This window comes from Aotus nancymaae, unplaced genomic scaffold, assembly GCF_030222135.1.
Source record: "Aotus nancymaae isolate 86718 unplaced genomic scaffold, 86718_ANA_hifiasm-v0.15.2.pri h1tg000012l, whole genome shotgun sequence".
NCBI lineage: Eukaryota > Metazoa > Chordata > Mammalia > Primates > Aotidae > Aotus > Aotus nancymaae.
Window position 1 is genome coordinate 28,303,102 of NW_026988423.1, and position 24,341 is coordinate 28,327,442.

A 24,341-nucleotide genomic window follows, 5' to 3' on the forward strand; every position below is an offset into this window, starting at 1 on the left:
TATATTTTATCTTATATTTGCTTCATGTTCCACAATACATTGTATTATTTTTGTTTTAACAGGCCATAGTATTGTTTAAAAGTTTGAAAATAAGAAAAAAAGTTTTAAAATTTAATTTCTGACACTGTAAAATTCCTAGGAAAAAACATAGAGGAAAGCTTTTTGACATCGGCTTTGGCAATAATCTCTTGGATATAACACTAAAGTCATATAGGCAACAAAAGCAAAAGTAGACAAGTGGGATTATATCAACTAAAATCCTTCTGCACAACAAAGGAAACAATCAAGAAAATGAAAAGGCAACCTATGGAATGGAAGAAAATATTTGCAAACCAAATATCTGTTAAAGAGTGTATTAGTCCATTTTGAATTGCTGTAAAGGAATGCCTAAGGCTGGATAGTTTATTAAAAAGAAGTTTATTTGACTCACAGTTCTGAAGAATGTGGGAAGCCAGGTACCATGCATAAAAACTCAAGAAGTTTTTATGCATGGCAGAAGGCAAAGGGGAGCTGGTGTGTCACAAAGTGAGAGAGGAAGCAAGAGAGAGAGGAAGAGGTGCCATGCTCTTTTAAATAGCCAGCTCTTACCTGAGCTAATAGAGTGAGAACTCACTAATTACTGGGAAGACAGCACTAAGCCATTCATGAGGAATCTGCTCCTATGACCCAAACACCTTTCGCCAGGATCCATCTCCATCATTTTAACATCATATTTGGAGGGAACAAACTTCCAAACTATATCATTCTTCCCCAGGGCCCCCAAATCTTATGTTCTTGCCACTTTGAAAAATACAATCTGTCCTTCTCAATAGTTCCCCCAAAGTCTTAACTTGTTTCAGCATCAACCCCAAAGTCTAAAGTCTTCTCTGACACTGAAAGCAAGTTCCTTCTACCTATGAGACTGTAAAATATAAAAAACAAGTTATTTACTTCCAAGATACAACACTAATACAGGCATTGGGTAAATGTTCACATTCCAAAAGAGATAAATCAGCCAAAAGAAAGGAGCAACAGGCCCCATGCAAGTCTGAAGCCCAGAAGTGCAGACATTAAATCTTAAAGTTTCAAAATAACCGTTGATTTCATGTCCTGCATCCTGGGCACATTGATGTGAAAAATAGGCTCCCAAGGCCTTGGGTAGTTCCACCCCTGTGACTTTGCAGGGTGCAGCTCCATAGCTGCTTTCACAGGTAGGAGTTTGGTGCCTGTGGTTTTTCTCTGCTGAGAGTGCATCTGCTGGTGACTCTACGATTCTGGGGTTTTGAGGATAGTGCCCTATTCTCAAAGTTCCACTTGGCAGTGCCCTAGTCAGGACTCTGTATAGGGCCTAAATCTCCATATTTCCCCTCAGCACTACCCTAGTAGAGGCTCTCTGCATGGATTCCACCCTAATGGTAGGCTTCTACTTGGGCACCCAGGTTTTCCCATACATCCTCTGAAATCTGAGTGGAAGCTGTTAAGCCTTCTTCACTCTTGCATTGTGCACACCTGCAGGCTTAACATAACGTGGAAACTAACAAGGCTTACAGCTTGCACTCTCCAGAGTGGCAGACCAAACTGTACCTTGGGCCCTTTGAGCTCTGGCTGGAGCCAGAGTGGCCCAAATGTGGGAGCAGCATCCTGAGCCTGCCCCACAAAACCAGTATGTCCTTGTGGGCTTCTGGGCCTGTGATGGAAGAAATTGCCTTGAAGATTTCTGAAATTCCTTGAAGGCTTTTCCCATGGTCTTGGTTTTTAGCACTTTGCTCTATTTTAGTCATAAAATCTCTTTAGCAAGTGTTTGCTCCATAGCCTGCATGTATTTCTGTCTTGAAAATGCTTTTTCCTTCTCTACCACATAACCAGCCTGCAGATTTTCCAACTTTTTCCTCTGCTTCAGTCTTAATTATAAGTTCCAACTTTAAGTTATTCCTTTCTTTGCTTCTACATCTGACTGTAGTATATTAGAAGCAGCCACATCACATTTTAAATATGTTGCTGCTTAAAAATTTCTCCATCAGAACTTGAGTCATTCTTAAGTTCAGCCTTCCACAAATCCCTATGACATGAACAAAATGCTACCAAGTCCTTTGCTAGGGTATAACAAGGGTGACTTTTATTCCAGTTTCCAATAAATTATTTTTATTTCAATTTGAGACGTCATCAGCCTGGCCTTCACTGTTCATATTTCTATCAGCGTTTTGGTCATAACCTCTTAACAAGTCTCTCAGAAATCCTAATTTTTCCCTCATCTTCCAGTCTTCTTCAGAAACCTCCAATCTCTTTCAACTTCTGCCTGTTATGCAGTTCCAAAGCAGCTTCCCCACTTTTAGGTATCTTCATAGCAACCCCCACTCCTGGTACCAATTTTCTATATTAGTCTGTTTTACATTAATACCTGAGACTGAGTAATTCATAAAGAAAAGAGGTTTATTTGGCTCACAGTTCTGAAGACTATGCAGGAAGCATGGTACCAACATCTGCTTCATGCTTCATCTGTCACATGGTAAGAGGCAAAGCAAGAGAGAGGAAGGGGTGCCATACTCTTTTAAACAACTAGCTCTCCTGTGAACTGATAGAGTGAGAACGCACCCATTACCATGAGAAGAGCACCAAGCCATTTATAGAGTATCCTCTCCATGACCAAAACACCTCACACCAGGCCCCAATTCCAACATTGGGGAACACATTTAAACATGAGATTTGGACAGGACAAACAACTCAATAGCAAAACAAAATAAAACCCACAAGTAATCTAATTATAAACTGAGCAAAGGACTTGAGTAAACATTTCTTCAAAGAAGACATAGAAATTAACAACAGATATATGAAAAGGTGCTTAATATTACAAACCATCAGGAAAATGCAAGCCAAAATTATGATGAGCTATCACTTCATATCTTTTAGGATGACTACTATAAAAAATAACAAATGTTGGCAAGAATGTGGAGAAGAGAAAAACCCTTGTGTACCATTGGTGGTAATGTAAATTGGTATACCCACTGTAGAAAACAATATGGATGTTCCTTAACAAGTTAAGACAACAATGACCTCATGATCTAGCAATTCCACTTCTGGCTATATCTCCAAATGAATTGAAATAAGTATCTCAAAAATATGTCTGCATGCTATGTTTATTTCAGCATTATTCACAATAGCCAAGACATAGAAGCAACCTAAATGTCCATCAATGGATGAGTGGATAAAGAAAATACATACAACAGAATATTATTCAGCCTTAATGAAGAAGGAAATCCTGCCATTTGTGATAGCATAGGTGAACCCAGAGGACATAATGCTAAGTGAAATAAACCATATACAAGAACAAATGCTACATGATACCACTTATATAATTAATCTAAAATAGTCAAACTCATAGAAGCCGAAAGTGGAATAGTGTTTTCAGGGACTGGAAGGGAGAGGAGAACAGGGAAGTATTAGTTAAAATGTATAGAATTTCAGTTAAACAAGATGAATAAAAAGTCCTAGAAATTGACTCTATAGTATAGTGCCTATAGTTAAGAATGCTGTATTAATTACTTACCTGGTAGGGGCAATACCATGATCATGAAGGTCGTTTTCCCAGGGTGAGGCTTATCCATTGCACTCTGGATGTACTGACCCCTGTGATTTCCCCAAATGTGGGAAACTTGACTGTATAATTTGTTGTAATGGGGAACTGTGTTTGTGCTTTCCCCTGAAAAAAAAAAAAAGAATGCTGTATTCTATACTTAATAATTTGCTAAGAGGGCAGATCTTATGTTAAGTGTTCTTATAATAAACAAACAAAATGCTAATAATTAATAGGGTTGGAGGAAACTTTCCAAGATGATGGATAGGCCTATGGCATGGATTGTGGTGATAATTTCATTGGTGAATCTTTGTCTTCAAACTCGTTTACATGTTTGCAAATCTCAATGAACACAAAACAATATAAACAAAAGCAAACTATACTTACACATATTATAATTAAATTACTGAAAATCAATGATAAAGGGGGGCTTTTCTTCCCTGCAGGCCTACCTTGTGGTTTTCAACTGCAAGAAAGCAATCTAGCTGTTCAAACATGAATCTGGGCAGGAGTGGGCAGGGGCCTCTGTGAAGTCTTTGAATCAAGACTGGTGAATCAATACATTAATATGAATACATTAATATATATAGTTTTTGCATGTCAATCATACATCAATAAAGTGGTTAAAAAAGGAATTTTTATATTTACATTCATACTTACCATGTCCTGTGGCCTTTTGTGTATGTGTGTATGTAGATCTGGATTTTAATTATTTTTAGCCTCAAGAAATTAGCAGTGAAGGTGTGATGACAAAAATTTTTCTAATTTTAGTTTGAAAATCTGTTTATATAATATTTATTTTTGAAGAATGTTTTTTATAGGATATAGAATTCTAAGTTGATAGTTATTCTCTCTTTTACCATTCACTCCCTAGCAGTTTAAAGATACTGTTCCATTGCCTTCTGGTTTGTGTGGTTTCTAATGAGACATGAGACATCAGCAGTATTATATATATGTGTGTGTGTGTATATATATAGTGTTTTAATGTGAGTGGTTGTGTTAACTCTACTTTAAATTTTTTATCATTGATTTTTCAGTAATTTAATTGTGATGTGTAGGTATAATTTTCTTTGTTTATATTGCTTGATGTTTATTGAGATTTATGAACATGTAAATTTATACTTTTCATCCTATTTGGAAATATTTTATCATTATTTCCTTAAAAATTTTTAATTTAAATATTGTGCCTCACCCTCTTTTCTGGTCCTCCCATTATGCATATATTAGATTTCGTGATTTTGTCTCAAAGGCTGCTGAAGTTCTCTTCATTTTGTTTCTAGCATTTTCTCACTCCTTAACCTGTAGTTTGGATAGTTTTTATACCAGTCATCACATTCTTTGATTATAAAGTAGTTAATCAGCTGTTAAACTCATCTAGTGAATTCACTTCAGCTCTATATGTTTTATTTACTTCTTTTTTATACCTTCCATTTTCTTCCTTATTATGTTCACATTAAAAAAAATCTTAGGCCAGGCACAGTGGCTCATGCCTGTAATCCCAGCACTTTGGGAGGCCAAAGTGGGGGGATCACAAGGTCAGGAGTTTGAGACCAGCCTGGCCAATATGGTGAAACCCTATCTCAACTAAAAATACAAAAATTAGCCAGGTGTGGTGGCATGCACCTGTAGTCCCAGTTACTTGGGAGGCTGAGGCAGAAGAATTGCTTGAACCTGGGAGGTGGAGGTTGCAGTGAGCCAAGATCAGGCCATTGCACTGGTGATGAAGTGAGACTCTGGGTGAAGAAGTGAGACTCTGTCTCAAAAAAAAAAAAAATCTTAGGCAATATTTATCTTAGCTGTTTAAATTCCTTGTCTAATAATTCTATCATCTCTGTTATTTCTGAGTATATTGCTATTGACTAATTTTTTTTTTCATTTTGGGTCAAATTTCCTTTTTATTTTTCTCTAGTAATTTTTAATTGGATTCTGGGCATTATATATGTTATCAAAGGTCAGGAATTACAAATCTGTAATCCCAATGCTTTGGGAGGCCAAGGTGGGAGAATTGTTTGAGGCCAGGAGTTTGAGACCATCCTGTGCAACACAGTGAGACCACATCTCTACAAAAAAAGAAAAAAAATTAGCTAGGCATGGTGGTACATGCCTGTCATCCCAGCTACTTGGGAGGCTGAGATGGGAGGACTATTTTTGCCTAGGAGTTCTAACCCACATTGAGCTATGATTGCACCATTGCATTCCAGCCTGGGTGGCTGAGTGAGACCCTATCTCTAAAAAAATAGTTATATAAAATAAATATTGTTGAATGTTTGTTTTCTTCTTTTAAAGAGTGTTATAGTTTGTACTGCTAGCCTGCCAATTTATTTATAAATTTATTTGATTATTTCAAGACTTGTTTTTAAGCTTTGTTAAGGCATATTAGCAAAATAAGACTTGATTTTAGGGTTAATTTCTCCTCACCACTAAGGCATGAAACTTCTAAGGCACTGAGTATTCAGTGAAGTCCTTCCACCATGATTGGTTGAATCTCAAATGTCTAACCCTCATCAAGTTCTGTAGTTGTTCAGCTTTTACCTCTTCAGTAGTTTTTCTTTATATTTATTCTTTGCTTGGGTTTGTGAAGTTTCAAATATTTATTCATGTTCAGTCTATTACTTTTACAGATAAACTAGAAGACAACCCTATGAAGTTTTCTGGAGCTCTTTCTTTACACAGATTCCCCCTTTTTGGTAGTCTGCCCTGCAGATTTCAGCTGCTTCAGCTTCCTTGAATTCTCATCCTGTCTCTTCCACTTAGTGAGAATGCTGTGCCCTGCTTGGGTTCGCTGTCTTTCCAAACTAGTGTCTAATAGACACTTCCAGGTAGAGAGGTTGGGTTCTTTGAGCTCAACTAATTTGTTTTCCTTCTCTAAGGGATTATTACTGTCCTTGGTTTCTTGTTGTTCAATGTATGAAAACAGCTGTTTCATATGTTTTGTCTAGTTTTAAAAAGTGTTTATAGTGTGAGGGTTAGTCCACTAGAATTACTTGCTATGCCTGGTTACTGAATTCTTCCAAAATATTAGAATAAGAATTTGAAAGTATAGGCCCCAAAAGATGATTTATTCAGAATTGGAGAGATTCGAGATAGTTCAAAACCAAGGAAGGCAGCATGAGAAGTGAAGTAAGAGAAATTTGCTGTAGCAGAAGTTAAACATGAATTACATATCCTAGTTGTGTGTGTGGTTATTAGTGTGAGTTTTATTGCTAGTGTTATTGATATTATTTTCTTGTCATCTCTTGGAAAACTCTTAATCAAATATTCTTTTGTTTTTTTTATCAACTGCACCTTTCTTCTTCTATTGAAGAAGGCAAGGTTCTCTATCTTAAAAATCAAATGAAACAAATTTGATTACCAGCTGTCTTGGATTTATTTTAAAGCAAAATTTCTTAAGTAATATGTAGTTTACATATTTCTTATATTATTTCTTTTACCATCTTAGTTTCCTAAGATTTGGTTCCTATTTCATAATTTTACTGAATCTACCTGCCTAAGAGCATACTTAAATTTTCTTCTTGTTTTTCAAAATCAAAGGGATTCTTGTGTTCATTTTTATGAACTATAATAGTCCAGACTGCTGACTACCTATTTTTGGAGCTCTCTTTTCTCTTTCTTTGATAACATTTCACTGTCTTCTTATAACATTTCTTTGTCTTCTTCTTCCTTTTTCCCCTTTTCTTTTATTCCTGGAGGTGGGGATCTCTCAGTTTATGTTCACTTATTCTTTCTTTTGTATAAGGCTAGCCAGCCCATTAATGACCAAAATATACTCTATTAGGTATCTTGTTAAAATAAGAGTCCTGTTTAATGTGTAGAATAAAATTATACCACCCTATTGAACTCGTTTATATGTTTTGATTGGATAATCCTTTTGTCATAATATTCGGCAAACTTTCACCTATTTTGTAATATTTGTATATTTAAATATAATTGTTAGATCATATATCTTGATGTAATTCGGGTCCAGGAGTTTCAACAGAAATGAACTTAAAGCCCATTCATAATTAGAGCATTTGTAAATATATTTGGAAATTGAGGTAGTCCCTGAATGAAGTGACTTGTAGAGAAGCACTTTGGAAGCTGATGGAAAAACCATATGTGAGAAATCTGGTAAAGTAGGTGATAGGGTTTAGATCTGTGTCCTTACCCACATCTCAGGTTGAATTGTAATTCCCAGTGTTGAAGGAGGGGCCTGGTGGGAGGTGATTGGATCATGGGGATAAATTTCCTCAATGTTGTTCTTGTGTTAGTGAGTGAGTTCTCATGAGATACGCTTGTTTACAAGTGTGTGGCACTCTCTAGGCACAGTGGCTCATGCCTGTAATCAGCACTTTGGGAGGCTGAGACAGGCAGATCACTTGAACTCAGAAGTTCAAAACCAGCTTGGCCAATATGGTGAAACCCCATCTCTACTAAAAATACAAAAATTGGCCAGGCATGGTGGCACCCCCTGTAATCCCAGCTACTTAGGAGGCTGAGGCAGGAGAATCACTTGAATCCAGGAGGCAGAGGCTGCAGTGAGCTGAGATTGTGCCACTGTGCTCAAGCCTGTATTGCTATTCACTTGGGGTGGTTGGCAAAATATTACAGAAAATATTAAGGGAAAATTATAGATTGTAATCTCAAATCTTTTGGAAGGTTTTATTGAGGCAGGTTGAAGGCAGCCACCTCATTAACATTAGCAAAGGAAAGAGATAGAGACTGACGGAAGGCCTTACCCCACATCCCTTCCTTTCCACTCTTTACTTAGGTAAACTTTGTGCTGGATGGCTGTCTCCTTGGGAGGTCAAAGGGGAATTACCTATTAATAGTGTTTACTCTGGGCCCAGAACCTGAAGTTTTTGTCATTCATATAACCACTCTTTTAACCGTGTTAATTATCCACTAGTGTGTTAACTTAGAACCTCTGTTGTAAAATCTTGAGGGAGTAAATGTGTGGATGGACGAGGGTCTGGGTTGATCGGTTGCATTTCGCCCTCTGAAAGCAGCCAGTGGCCATCCCTAGCCCACTTAAAACACTGTAATGGTGTGAGAGTGCATTCATTCATCCATCGTTGAGTCAGGGTCTGCAGGTCAGACTTCTGCAGGTGGTGACTGACATCTCAAGCCTGGTCTACAGAGGGAGACTCTGTCTCATTAAAAAAAAGCGTGTATCACCTCCCCCATCTCTCTCTTCCTTCTGCTATGGCCACATAAGATGTGCCTCCTTCCTCTTCTCCTGCTGTGATTGTAAGTTTCCTGAGGCCTCCCCAGCCATGCTTTTTGTACTGCCTGCAGAACTGTGAACCAATTAAACTTCTTTTCTTTATAAATTACCCAGTCTCAAATAGTTCTTTGTAGCAGTGTGAGAATGGACTAATGCAGTAGGTGTGGTTACCAGCCTGGGCTTAGCTTTAGAGGAGACAAGATGTTCCAGGTACAGTGTGAGGCTGTGCTTGTCCACTCTCCTGACCCAGGAATCTTTCCCCTGTTCTACTGTGAAGTGCTTGTATGTTCAGGGACAGAAAGAAGACCATGGTAACCCTTGGAAGAACTTCGTCATTACGGAATCAAACAGCCCTAGGAATTATTTTAGGGCTACCTTTATAGCTCATCAGGCTGACTCACTTGAACATCATGATCAGAAGCAGGACTGGCGATTATACAGCAGTATCAACATGTCTTTGTAAATGCTGGAGTATGTGGTCTATGGACAAAAATAAAAAGTAAAATGATTAATTGTTAAAAATTAAGATAGAGATTTCTCCCTTCTCTCTCTTCTTAGAACATTTACTTTAAGAAATTCATAATTGTAAGTATTTTCTTCCTTTGAAATGTGTGTAAATCTTTCTAGAAGTGAAATAAGTTTGTTTTATTTTTTTGCCGGCTTTATGATCCAGAAATGTCTTTCTCAAGGACTTAGGAATCATCTCTTTGAAATGTAAACATCAAGAAAGATAGTTCCCTTATCTCCCAGTTTCTATGGGAAGGTAGAAGCCTAATTTCAGAAGTACCTTCCTTCAGGTTACAGAACTACCCCCTGTCATAAAGATAAGTCTGTTTTTCCTTTGTATGAAGCCAATTAGGTAACACAGATGTTCCCAATTACCAGGTGAGTCTAGGATGAACTATGTGTGACAGATGATGCTCTCAAGTCCTATTACTTATTCTTTATCTTGAGGTGTGTCTGTTTGACTATATAAAAGAGTAAAATTTTTTCCTGTTTCTGCAATCTTCTTGCAGATTGCTTGTGATGCACATCACATTTTGGTTTATTCTTTATTCAATAATAACATTGTTTTATTTCTGTACTACCTTTGTAGAAAGGTTTTCTCAGCTAGGAGATTTTAGTTTAAATTATATTTCCTCAACAGTGGGTAATGGAAGATGTATTAGAGTTCTCAAAGAAACAGAACCAAATATATATATATATTTATTTATTAAGTATATATACTTATATATATTTATTATGTATGCTATATATATTATATATATACTTATATATATTGTTATGTTCATGTATATATGAATAAAGTGGCTTACATGATGATTATGGAGATATAGAAGTCCCAAGCTACAAGCTGGAGAACGAGAAAACCTCGTTTTGTAATTCATTTCCATCCTGAAGGCCTGAAAAACAAGGAAACTGATGGTGTAAGTGCTGGTCTGAGTCCAGAGGCCCAAGAAGCAGGGGCATCACTGTCCAAGGGCAGGAGTAGGCAGATGGGTGTGCCAGCTCAAACAGCAACAAACTAATTTTTCCTCTGCCCTTTTGTTTTCTTCAGGCTCTCAACAGATTAGATGATGCTCACCTGCATTAGTAAGGGTGATCTTTACTCAGCAGTGTTTATAGCTTATTTTTCTTTTGTAAATTGTATTTTGTTGTAATTTCCCTCCTTTATTTATTTATTGGAAAATTCCAATAAATCAATATTGGAATTTATTTTATTCCAATATTGATTATGTACAAAAATAAATATGTATTTAAAATATGTATTAAAAATACATATAAATAAAAATAAATTTCAATATTGATTAGATACAAAATAAATATTGATAAGGTACAAAATTAAATTGGAATAAAAATAAGTTCCAATATTTATTAGGCACAAAAATAAATATGTATTTAAAATACCAGAGAAAGTATCAGAAAAGTAATTCGTTAGATTTTCTCAGAGTGGGAAGCCATTGGTAAGTAAAAATAGGCTCTCCCTGACACTTCAAATGTGAGATGCCATCTTTAGAACTCAGGTGCTTCATACTGGCTGGTGAATTTTCTGAATTCTGAAAAAACTTATTAGGTACAGAAAAGAGAAATGATGTATAAAATCAGAACTGCGTTGGGAAATTTCCCATTATCCTTTGAAAAGTCAGGGTCAGATTATCACTACATTTGCAGATTTAGAGCATTATTCCAATGTGTTAATTTTCTGCAGTGCAATATTTCAGCTGAGATTACAAATTCAAGTATGTTGTGTTTGACCCAAATCAGGAGGAAGTATGATTTTCTCAAATAATGATAATAATAATAATAAAGATAATAGTCAACACAAATATTTGCATGGTTGTTACTGTATGCCAGATACTATTCTAAGTGCCTTAACAAATATTAAGTATTCGTAATTTTTATGACTTCACTGTGAAGTTGTTACTACTATTACATAATTTTATAGATGAGAAAACTGAGATACAGAATAGTAAATTAACTTGAACACGGTCATACAGCTAATAAATGACATATTTAAACCCAGAAAGCAGAGTTTGGGTTTAAGAAAATAGCATTTATAGAATAGAAGGAAATAGAAAAGAAACGATGACATCAAAGGAAATGTCAGGCCCAAATGTATTCCTGGCTTTTGCATGCTGTATTAGTTCATTTTCACACTGCTATAAAGAAATACCTGAGACTGGAGCTCGGTGGGGGGAAGGGCGTCTGCCATTGCTCAGGCAGATCTAACCTTACCTGTGTAAACAAAAGCCAGAGGAAGTTTACACAGCAGCAGGACGAAGCCCGTGGCAGCCCAGCAGCACCTCTGCAGGCAGACTGTGACTAGACTCCCTCCTTGCAGGGCAGAGCATCTCCCAAAAAAAAGGCAGCAGCACATAAGGGACTTATAAATAAAACCCCACCTTCCCAGGAAAGAGCACCTGCAAAATGGGGCAACTGTGAGTTCTGCTGCAGTAGATTTAAACGTCCCTGCCCGGCAGCCCTAAAGGGAGGAATGGAGCTCCCAGCACAGCACTTGAGCTCCAATAAGGGACAGACTGCCTCCTCAAGTGGCTCCCTGATTAATAAAAAAGAAAAGAAAAAAGAATCGAATAGATGAAATAAGAAGTGATAAAGGGGATATCACCACCGATTCCACAGAAATACAAACTACCATCAGAGATGACTACAAACACTTCTATGCATATAAACCAGTAAAGCTAGAAGAAATGGATAAATTCCTGGACAATTACACCCTCCCAGACTAAACCAGGAAGAAGTTGAATTCCTGAATAGGCCAATAACAAGGTTAGAAGTTGAGGCAGCAATTAATAGCCTAGCAACCAAAAAAAGTCCAGGTCCAGATGGGTTCAGAGCTGAATTCTACCAGACATACAAAGAGGAGCTGGTACCATTCCTTCTGAAACTATTCCAAACAATACAAAAATAGGGAATACTCCCTAACTCATTTTATGAAACCAGCATCATCCTGATACCAAAACCTAGCAGAGACACAACTAAAAAGAAAATTTCAGGCCAATATCCATGATGAACATCAATGCAAAAATCTTCAATAAAATTCTGGCAAACGGAATGCAACAGCACATCAAAAAGCTTATCCATCACGATCAAGTAGGCTTCATCCTGGGGATGCAAGGCTGGTTCAACATATGCAAATCTGTAAACGTAATCCATCACATAAACAGAACCAAAGGCAAAAACCACATAATCATCTCAATAGATGCAGAGAAGGCCTTTGACAAAATTCAACAGCCCTTTATGCTAAGCATTCTCAATTAACTAGGTGTCAATGAAACATATCTCAAAATAATTAAAGCTATTTACAACAAACCCACATCCAATATCTTACTGAATGGGCAAAATCTGGAAGAATTCCCTTTGAAAACTGGCACTAGACAAGGGTGCCCTCTCTCACCACTCCTATTCGACATAGTAATGGAAGTTCTAGCTAGAGCGATCAGTCAAGAAAAAGAAAAAAAGGATATGCAATCAGGAAAAGAGGAAGTCAAATTGTCTCTATTTGCAGATGACATGATTGTATATTTAGAAGACCCCATCTCCTCAGCCCAAAATCTCCTTAAGATGGTAAGCAACTTCAGCAAAGTCTCAGGATACAAAATCAATGTACAAAAATCACAAGCATTCCTATACACCAATAACAGACAAACAGAGAGCCAAATCATGAGTGAGCTCCCATTCACAATTGCTACAAAGAGAATAAAATACCTAGGAATACAAATAACAAGGATGCGAAGGACCTCTTCAAGGAGAACTACAAACCACTGCTCAAGGAAATAAGAGAGGACACAAACAGATGGAAAAACATTCCATGCTCATGGGTAGGAAGAATCTAGAAACCATCATTCTCAGCAAACTGACCCAAGAACAGAAAACCAAACACTGCATGTTCTCACTCATAGGTGGATGTCGAACAAAGAGAATACATGGACACAGGGAGGGGAACATCACACACTGCAATCTGTTGAGGGGTGGGGGGCTAGGGGAGGGATAGTGGGGGGTGGGGAGGTTGGGTAGGGATAACTGTGAGAAATGTCTGATGTAGGTGACGGAGGAATGGATGCAGCAAACCACTGTGGCATGTGTGTACCTATACAACAATCCTGCAAGATCTGCACATGTACTCCAGAACTTGAAGTATAATTTTAAAAAAAGAAAAGAAAAAGAAATACCTGAGACTGAGTAATTTATAAAGAAAAGAGGTTTAACTGACTCACAGTTCCACATGACTGGGGAGGCCTCAGGAAACTTACAGTGTTGGCAGAAGGTGAAGGGGAAGCAGGCAACTTCTTCACAAGGCAGCAGGAAGGAGAGAGCACATAGGGGAAACTCACTTTTAAACCATCAGATTTCATGAGAACTCCCTCACTATCAAGAGAACAGCATGGGGGAAACTGCCCCCATGATCCAATCACCTCCTATCAGGTCCCTCACTCCACACATGGAGATTATAATTTGAGATGAGATTTAGGTGGGAACACAGAGCCAAAACGTACCACACATCTCTTTAAATAGATAGATAATCCTTTTCAGACACCATTCACCATCTCATTCCCATGACTGAAACTGCCCTGCAGAGAAGATACACAGCCCCTAAAATCAAGTGGTTCAATTTCTAGCTTCAGTCAACTCTAAACATTATTTTCTTACTTGGCTCCTGAGGTCCAGTTTTTTTTCATCACTTGCCAACCTTTCACCAACCAAAATTTACAGATGTAATAACTGGGCTTCTCCTAGATCCCTTCCCAGAGTTGAAGTTTAGTCTAACACCACCCTTACAGCTGGAGTCTTTCCTACTGGTTGATTGTCTGCTGGATGGTGATTGCTGATTGCCATAGCCATAGTCCTGCATGTCACTTGCCTTGGATTCTCAATCATGGCCTTTGCTCTTCTGTTGGAGTTCACTGAAGTTTCATTTTGTTCCTTCTGTCATTCTTTCAAAAAATATTGTCTTAGTTTGGGCTGCTATAACAGAATACCATAAAGTGGGTAGTTTATAAACTACATAATACACTGTTTGTAGTTCTGCAATCTGGAAATTCCAAGATCAAGGAATTGGCAGATGCAGTGTCTGGTGAGGGCCAGCTTCCTGGTTCACAGATCACTGTCATTTCATTGTATCCCTACATGGTGGAAGGGGCTAGTCTCTTTTTTAAAAAAATATTATTTTTTATTGACAAATAGTAATTAGACATATTCATTGGGTACATATTGATGTTCCAATACATATAATGAATAGTGATCAGATCAGAGTAATTAGCACATCCAGCATCTCAAGCATTTATCATTTCTTTGTGTTGGGAACATTCACTATCTTCCTTCTAGTTATATGAAACTATGTAATATATTATTGTCAACTATATTCTGAAATCTCTTATAAGGGCACTAATTGGAATCTTGAGGATGGAGCCCTTATGACTTAATCACCTCCCAAAAGCTCCACCTCTTTAATACCATCATCTTGGAGGTTAAGATTTCAACATGAATTTTGACTGAACATAGGTATTTATTCCATTGCAGCTATGTTTATTGCCAGCTTCAAGTTTCTCTTAGCATATTTTTCTCCTGTCAATAACCACAAGCCACCTCTATATCCTGGGGCTTGGCAGAGAATGTAAATAAGGTAAATATAGGCAATCACACATGTAGTAAAATAGCGAAGTCACAATAGTCCACACAAGTCAAAGGAAATGTTCCCACATTTGTACAGTGCTTCTGATTCTTCGTGTATCAAGTTACATAACTCTGGTTAATTTCACTACTTTGTGAGGTAAACAAGGTCCTAAGTGAATATTTTTGTAAGATACAAATTATAGGGTTCAAGGGCAAACTTCCTCTTTGCCTTTTACTGAAAGTCACTGTTAAGAGGCAAATTAATGAGAGAAAAGGCATACTCATTTGTTAATATGTACACAAGAGCTTTCAGAATTTATTATTTATTGTGATAGGATCTCATTCTGTCACCCATGCTGAACTGCAGTGGCATAATCACAGCTGATTGTAGACTTGATCTCCTGGGCTCAAGCTATCCTCCTGCTTCAGCCTCCCAAAGTACTAAAATTGTAGGTGGAAGCCACCACACCAGACCAAAATCACCCATTTTTATACTTGGGTTCAACATAGTATGCACAGCTGTGTAAAAATGATTGAACAAAAAAGGTCTGATCTAATGCTAATAGACTGAGTGGGGAAACCCAGCAAGGCCTGTCCATCTAGATTCTTCTTGGTCTCTCTGAGCAGCATTCTTCCTTTTGGGATGGGGCAGGATACTCTCTGGAATGGTGTCTTATGACCTACTGTCAAACAAATCAGCTTGGATGGTATTTTTTTTTTGAGGCACAGTCTCACTCCATCTCCCAGGCTGGAGTGCATTGGCACGACTTCGGGTCACTGCAACCTCTGCCTCCCAAGTTAAGTGATTCTTGTGCTTCAGCCTCCCAAGTAGCTGGGATTACAGACATGTGCCACCATGCCTAGCAAATTTTTGTTTTTTTTTTTTTAGTAGAGATGGGGTTCCACCATATTGGCCAGGCTGGTCTCAAACTCCTGGCCTCAAGTGATCCACCCGCCTCAGCCTGTCAAAGTGTTGAGATTACAGGTGTGAGCCACTGTGCCTGGCCCAGATAATTTTTTTATGGCCAGTTTTTACACAGAGAGGTGAAGAGAAAATTGGAATAATATTTTTAGGTTTTGTATTTGGCTTTGGAGAGAAGTGGTTCTGGTTTCTATTACCTGCCTTAGGGAAGAGCAATTCTAGTTTCTGTGACTGGCCTTGAAAAAGAATGGGACTGCATGACAGGAGTTTCAGAGAAAACACTTTTGCTTCTGAGGTCTTCAGTTTGGTGTATTATCTCCCCTCCCCTCCCCTCCCCTCCCCTCCCCTCCCCTCCCCTTCCCTTCCCTTCCCTTCCCTTTTTTCTTCTTTCTTTTATATATGAAGTCTCACTATGTTTCTCAGGCCAGTCTTGAACTCCTGAGCCCAAATGATCCTCCTACCATGGCCTCCCAAAGTGTTAGGATTACTGATGTGAGCCACCATGTCCAGCCTGGAATATTATTTTCTGAGTCCCAACAAAATCAACTTTAATTCTATAATATGTAAATGTTAGGCACAGTAATCTCTTCATTTTTTTGTACTGAATCATCACTCTATGGTTTTGAGTTTACTTGTGCTATAAGATAGGACCAAGTAGAGTAGTCTTGGTCAATCTCAGTGTAAATGGTAGGAGTCTGAATCCAAGCCTATCATGGCCAAGGGCACCATTATTTCTTAATACAAAATGATACCCAAGTGATGTCTTACATGAAGTCAGATGATGAAATGTTATATGTGGTAGGAATTTAGCAATAGCAGGGTAATCACTTGTATTCATCTGTTTCCATGCTGCTAATGAAGACATACCAAGACTAGGTAATTTACAAAAGAAAGAGGTTTAATTGGACTTACAGTTCCACATGGCTGGGGAAGCCTCACAAGAATGGCAGAGGGCAAGGAGGAGCATGTCACATCTTACATAGATGGCAACAAGCAAGAAAGCTTGTACAGGAAAAATCCCCCTTATAATAACCATCAGATCTCATGAGACTTACTATCATGAGAACAGCACAGGAAAGACCTGCCCCCGTGCTTCAATTACCTCCCACTGGGTCCCACCCACAACACATGGGAATTCAAGATGAGATTTGGGTGGGGACACAGCCAAACCATATCATCACTTGTCCAAAATTATCCCACTTCCACCTGTGTTACATACTTGAAAATGCACCATTCTAAAGTAGTTATGTTTGGCTTTGGATTGTTCTGAGTCTTCTATAGTTCATCTTCGAAATGCAAACATACAAGTGGGTAGGGAAACACTTAAAGTTGTTCTGAGCAAACATATTAATGAGGATATTATCTATTAGCTAAGAAGAATAGGCAAATGGAACTGATGACAATGGAGAGAGAACCAGGAACATTAAAAAAATACCCCAAAGTGATAGGAACATAAACTTTAAATCATTTTTGAAAATGGGGAGATATTTTTCAGGAACTACTCCCAGATACACAATTTTTGATGTAGTATTTTATTAGATATGTAAGTAAAGTGGGATTTGGCTCTTGCTTCCTAGAGAATCAAGATGCAAGCAGGTATAAGGAAGTTCAAACTTTTCCTCTGAAATTTTGATAATTTGAGTCTATGAAACAAATAGGCAGATCAAGAGAAAAAGCAGGTATGCATTGGAGCCACACAAAACATGAGACTCAAAAAAGGACTAGATGTCAGACGTTTTTACACCATAGAGAAAGGAATAGCGGTTTGGAGCTCCTGTGAGGAGGTGGTAACAGGCTATATGAGGGCCAGGGGAGGAAATGCATGTTGAGCAAAGGCTATCTTGTTTGCAGATGAAGCCTCACAGGTAACTGCTCTCAGAAAGATTAGCTAGTAGCCTGTAGTGAAAGTTTCTCTGTCAGACTTTTAAAAACATCAGATCTCGGTCTCTTTTTCTAATGAGCTAATCTCTTCTATGAGCTAATTTTTTTATGAGCTAAGATTTTCTAGATCAGGATAAGGCAGGTAAGGGAGTCTCAGAGAAAGCTTGTTTGCATCTGTTGTTTTCTTCACTAATATAGCTTTTCCCTACAGATGCTGCAAATCTTCCCCACAAAAGGAGAGCTTTTTGGAGCTATTTGAATGTCTGCAGCTTCTCTGAATAGGTCAAAGAAGCATATTTTGGGTGGCATATTTTGGTTTTCCACACAGGTAAATTTTTTCCTTTTCTTAGCCTCAGTGCAATGCTTAAACATTATCAATATAAAATTTCCTACACATATAAAATTTATTTTTACTTCATCATTTATGGGTATATGATATATACCTTGCTTGAAATGTTCTTCCTCTTTATCAAGCCATGGTTCACTCCTACCTGCAGAAGAAATGAATACTCAATATTCATTTTCTTCACAGACATTTTCCAGCTAAACTATTTACATATTAGTCTTCATGACTGAATACATAGATACAAAGATCTTTTAAGCCAAGTATTCCATGCGGTTGCAATCCTGGACCAACAGAGGGCTGTGGTAATGGCCTCTAAAAGCAACCATTCTTTGGTTCAGTAAAAACTGGCTGCACAGGAACTTAAGCCCCTTTCACAATCCTACTAGGGAGTTTTCAGGAAAATAAACATCTGAACCTACCATCCCTCCCAGGCCTCAAGGTATTACCAAAGAGCCTAATTCCACAGGACACACAAAGTTAGTTCAGGCTAAGCATTCAGAGTTGTCTTAAAACATAATAAAATTAAATTAATAAAATAAAAAATAAAATAGGCAAGACCATTTGGGGATGTGTAGGGGTGAAAATGTGCTTGAGTGTAAGGAAAAATCTTATTGTAGCAATGACAAACTTCTCTGTTCCCTCACACCCAGTTTTTCTTATGCCCTTCCCAGTGGGGCAAACTTTTACATTATTCCACAGGATACTTAATTACATTTCTAGTTTTCTTTTTCTTTTCTTTTCTTTTCTTTTTTTTTCCTTGAGAGGGAGTCTTGCTCTGTCACCCAGGCTGTAGTGCAGTAGTGCGATCTTGGCTCACTGCAACCTCTGCCTCCCGGGTTCAAGCAATTCTCCTACCTCAGCCTCTCAAGTAACTGGGATTACATGCATGTGCCAACATGCCAGGCTAATTTTGGTATTTTTAGTAGAGATAGGTTTCACCATGTTGGCCTGGCTGGTCTCGAACTTCTGACTTCAGGTGATCCTCCCGCCTTGGCCTCCGAAATGGCTAGGATTACAGGTTTGTGTCACCATGCCTGGCCAAAATTTCGAATTTCAAACAAGCAAATTAGAGAGTAAAATGATTTATATGGAAGAAGGATTTTCTTTCAGCCTTATATTTTCAACCATGTTTTACACAGAAAAGGAAATTAGAATGATCTGAGAAATCTATCTTTACTCAAAGTTGGCCTTGTTATAACTTTATGGGGAAAACCTGACTTCTACACGTGTTCTGACTCATTTAATCCTTTTTGATTTTATGCTTTTTTAGAGCTGCAGGATTGACACTGCCACCTTCTCTTGCTAAATTATGGGCGAATGTGCACATCGCCTTTCATGGTCAAAATCAAACACAAAACAACAGTAGCAGCTGCAAAAACAAGAACAACACGACCATCTCCTTGCACCTTGAGATAAATAAACACTTCCCCACTCAGACAAACAAGGTTGTTTCATCTAGTTCTGGTCTCTAAGATAAATGAAACTTGAGCAATTGCTATAAATTACTGACTTCCTAACAAAAACAATTTTGTTTCTGATCTTTGTAATGCTGATGTGTAGAGATATGTGATGACTTCTGTGGGTATAACAGTTCTTTGAGAAAATTGCTCATTTTTCACTACAAACATATTAACTATAAATTGTACAACTACAGTCAATTCTTTTCCTTTAAATGCCTGTTTGCTTGTTTTTTAAAAATTTTATCTGGTGAGCCAATTATGTGAAGGTCTAGACTCTCTAGTGAAATTTGCTAGAAAACATTTTATTTTCTAAAAGCTCTTGCCTTTCAGACATTTTTTTTAAATAATAAAAAAAAATACAGGGTAAAACCTGTTCTCAGTAATCACAAAAGTCATCCATTGCTTCATCCCTTCTCCCTTTATTCTGCACCTGTTATATGTTATACAATGTGTTTGGGCAGATACAAAAAATAAGAAGACTAATTTACTAATTTAATAGAGTAGGGAGGGACAAATACAAATAAATAACCACAATAAAACACAAATGTGGGATATATTCAAATGCAAATTGGGATGAGGTAACAAGAAAATAAGTAACAATGCAAGGTGGAAGTAAATCTAAAGTTATTCAAGTCTAACCTCCTCATTAAACAGATGAAGAGACTACTGAGTGTTGTACAGTGATTTAGGGTCTGAGCCTGGATAGAATCTGGCTTCCTGTAGCCTTCCAGAGCTCTCTCTAAAATATGTCTCTCATACCTATTGTTGCAGTGCCTCTCTATAGGGCTCTACTCATAGGATACAAAGTCATGATTGGCCATCCAATTCAGTGGCATACTTACAGTGATTGACTTTCCAATGAAGTTGGACCTAAAAGGAATCACTCAGTGAAAAATTAAAATCAGTTGCTTCTGGGTGAAAGAGGTTAAGTCCTTTACATACCTTTCAATTTTGCTTATTTCTATGATAACCTTGCATTAATTTTATATTTAGAAAAAAAGTTGAAAGAAGGGAAAAAGCCTTATTTTGAAACTGGAGAAAGTATTAAGAAAGAGCATAGAAATTGCAAGAAAGAAAGAGTGTCTGGTTTGGGGGAAGCAGATAGGAGTGAAAATTGGTGGGAGAGGATGTTCTGGGTGGATATGTGTTCTGGCAGTAGAGCAGTCACATCCTGAGAACTTGGCAGGAAGAAACTTCAACCCTAGAAACTCTTGGGAATAGCCCTCTGACAGCTGTGGGTAGCTTTAGCCTAGCTAATCCCAGCCTATCCTGCAGCTGCAGACTCTGAGGTTCCTGGGGCTCATTTTTGTTTTTGCAAATCTAGATCTTAAAGCAGCTTCAGATCTTGCCTTAAGAGACTGTACAAGACCTGATTGGGTAGAATTTCCCAGGAAAAGAGGTTGAATAGGCTGGAAGTGGTGGCTTATGCCCGTAATCCCAGCAGTTTGGGAGGACGAGGTGGGTGGATCACAAGGTCAGGAGATGGGACCATCCTGGCCAACATGGTGAAACCCCATCTCTACTAAAAATACAAAAATTAGCTGGGTGTGGTGGCCCATGCCTGTAATCCCAACTACTCAGGAGGCTGAGGCAGGAGAATCACTTGAACCCAGGAGATGGAGGTTGCCGTGAGCTGAGATAGTGCCACTGCACTCCAGCCTGAGCAACAGGGTGAGACTCCATCACAAAAATAAGTAATAAATAAAGAAGTTCATAGAAAATAATGCAGACATATTTGTATTTACCACCAAACTTAAAAGTTGTTAGTGTTTTACTATTTTGCTTTATATTTTTATTCTCTTAAAAATAAAATAAATGCAAATTGATCTAAATCCCTTTCTTTTCCTGCTTGCCTTGCTAGAAGAATAACTTATCAAAAATTAAAAGATATCCATCCCATGTATTGTAAGTTTAGCCGATAGAAAGGAGAAAAGACCCAAAGTCAGGCAAGCATGTTTTATTAACCTGCTGGGCTGCCCTGTAACAGTCAGAGGAGGCAGTCCCAAGCTTACAAAATGAGGGGTTTTTATAGGGTGAGAGGGGCGTAAGGGAGTTTAAGGACTGAGATAATCTATCAGCTTGTAACAGGCACAGAGATAGTTTGTTAATTTGTGACAGACTTACAATACATCATCCTGTGACTTCTGTGGCTGCAGTTTTTTGTTTTTTGTTTTTTTTTTTTTTAAACCCAGGGTTTTACAGGTATGTGTCAAACAGGAATTTACAAGTACGGATAGCAAACATGTGTTTTCCTTGTCCTCCCCCAAGCTGCCAGGTTGGCTGTAATCAGGCTTTGCTTAATTGTAGCTCATCTGGCAGCCTTGATGTGGCACCTAAGTAGGAGTTCAGAAATGCAGCTGCAGAGCAATCAGAGTGGGGGAACGGGTCAGCTTGGGCAAAGGGGGTTTTCTGAGACAGCTTGCCTCTAACATGTATAATTTTATATTTTTGTAGATACATATGTTTCCATGAGGAATAGAAAGTATTGTTTTACGTTGTAAACCAAAAATAAAACTCTAAGGCCCCTCAGCCATCTAAATGGACCCCTCCTCTCTGCTAAGGACATTCCAAAGTTGGTTCGGACCATGACAGGAAAGGGGTTGGACATGCCTCATTGTACCCTCCTTCCTTTTGGAATTCAGGAAAAGCTGACCAGCATTAACACCAACACAGACCCATTAGACTTAAGGACTATGCTGTTGTTAATGCTAGTCAACTTTTCCTGAATTCTGATACGAAATATTTACAATCTATTCTCTTCGAAGCCTGTTACCTGGAGGCTTCGTTTGCATGATAAAACTCTGCTCTTCACAACCCCTTATCATCTTAACCCAAACATTCGTTTCTATTGAGTCCAGATCTTTAGATGATAATTTAACGCTTTCAACCAATTGCCAATCAGAAAAGTTTTAACTCTACCTATAACCTAGAAACCCCTGCTTTGAGGTGTCCTTCCTTTCCAGATCGAACCAATGTAAACTTTACATGTATTTGATTGATGTCCCATGTCTCCCTAAAATGTATAAAACTAGGCTGTGCCCCAACCACATTGGGGCACAATGTTCATCTTGAGCACATACTTTTCTTGGATGTGTAGGAAATAAGAATAAATAAAAGGTTTCTCTTCAAAGCTGTCCTCTTTGTTCATTATGAATAAATAATAGTTTCTTCAAAGGTTAATTTACTTTAAAGGTTTTGCTAATTATCTTAAAGTAGCTGTTAGTCATAATAAAGAAATAAGTACATCCCGTGTTCTGAGTTCTTACACTCTAACCTAGATATTTGCCCTGACATGTCTGGACGAGCCTAGGCAAGTCTTAGGTCAAAGCTTATTCCTCCTCCTTATTTGAAAATGTTATCACTTCTCTAAGCATTCCATTACTTCCTCTTTTCCATTGTTCTCCTCTGCCTTTACTTCTTTAGAAAATTTCGAAGTTTTTAGCCAATTGGGTCAAGCATAGAATGTGAGGTCCCATTCTGGCCAATGGAAACTGGACACAGCAGTCAGGCAATCACATCAGGTTATGAAAGTTATAAATGTCCCTGAGTCCTTTGTTCAGGTGTGCTCTGGTGGCAAGACTGCCAGTCAGTTGCACCCTTCCTGCAGGAAGTAAAACTAGCCTTGCTGAGTCATCCATTGTCTCAGTGTGGATTTTTCCTGATGTTATAAACCCGTTTCCGACGGGCTGTGTTACTGGACATTGGTCACTCATATTTGGCTCAGAATAAATCTCTTTAAATATTTTATAGAGTTTGACTCTTTTCATTGACAGTGTGCTTAAAATTTAAACAAGTAATATTTTGCTATAGCTATTATTGTATATCTTGCCTTTTCTTAACTCAGCAATATATTCTGATGATTTATTCAGATTGACACCTAAAAACCTAATTCATTTATATTAACTATTGTATACCATTCCATGTAGATATAAACTACAGTTGGTTTGCAACCGGGTGTCCCCGGTTCTTGGCCTCCCCTGCCCCAGGAATAGGGGAAGAGTCCCTGGAGGTGTGGTGGGATTACTATTTGTATAAATATCACGGACCCAAAGAGTTTTGTAGAGAGTGACTTATTAGGCAGGGAGAGAGAGAGAGAGAGAGAAGTAGAGAGAGCTCCTATGCTGTCGTGGGAGGGGATCCCAGAGAGGGAAATCCACACAGGTAGAGAGGGAGAGACAGGTCCCATGTTGCCATGGGAGGGATCTGGAGAAGGAGTCCGCACAGGTAAGGGGCAGTAGAGTTTTAACTTTGAAGTTATGCCCGCCCTGTTCATGTTCTTGTCCAATGAGAGGAGTATTTTTCAAACTTCCTCTGGAGTGATTAATCTTTGACTCTGATCCCAGATTGGTTGCTTGGGCCCATAACAGCTCCTCCTTCCGGAGCTTTTGGCAGTCTTTTTAAACAAAGGAGCACACCTGAAATTTTACCTAGCCTGCCTGTGAGGGAGAGTTAGACAAAGAACTCTAGGTTCCTGGATGGGGAGGTGGATGGAGGCATGGTGCTGGGAAGTTCTTGCCTTTGAAACCACACCCCTTGTGGGCCCGGGAAGAGAAGTTAACATAGTCCCTCAGGTTCACTCAATTCCTGCCAATCAGATCAATTCTTTTTAAATTTTTAGTATTGCAACTCACATTATAATGAAAGTTACTGTACTTATTTTCTTGTCCATGTGTGCAGAGTGTTTCTATAGGTAAAACTTGCTTGGTCTTGGGTATTAACTTTTTCCTGATTACTACTTTTACATCTTTTCATAATTTTTTTGTCTTTATTTTGTTCTATAAAATTAGCATATTTTCTATTAGAGTATTTGACCATTAAAAAAATTAATTTTTAGCAGCCAGGCAAGG

The 24,341-nt window shown here is 38.2% G+C and overlaps 1 non-coding gene across 1 annotated transcript; it reads left to right on the forward strand.

Moving 5' to 3' along the window:
* Positions 1-3,515: 3,515 nt before the first annotated feature.
* On the forward strand, positions 3,516-3,679 carry LOC135274707 (U1 spliceosomal RNA). The gene has a single exon (XR_010342484.1). It is a non-coding gene; the product is annotated as a U1 spliceosomal RNA (small nuclear RNA).
* The last annotated feature ends 20,662 nt before the right edge of the window (positions 3,680-24,341 follow it).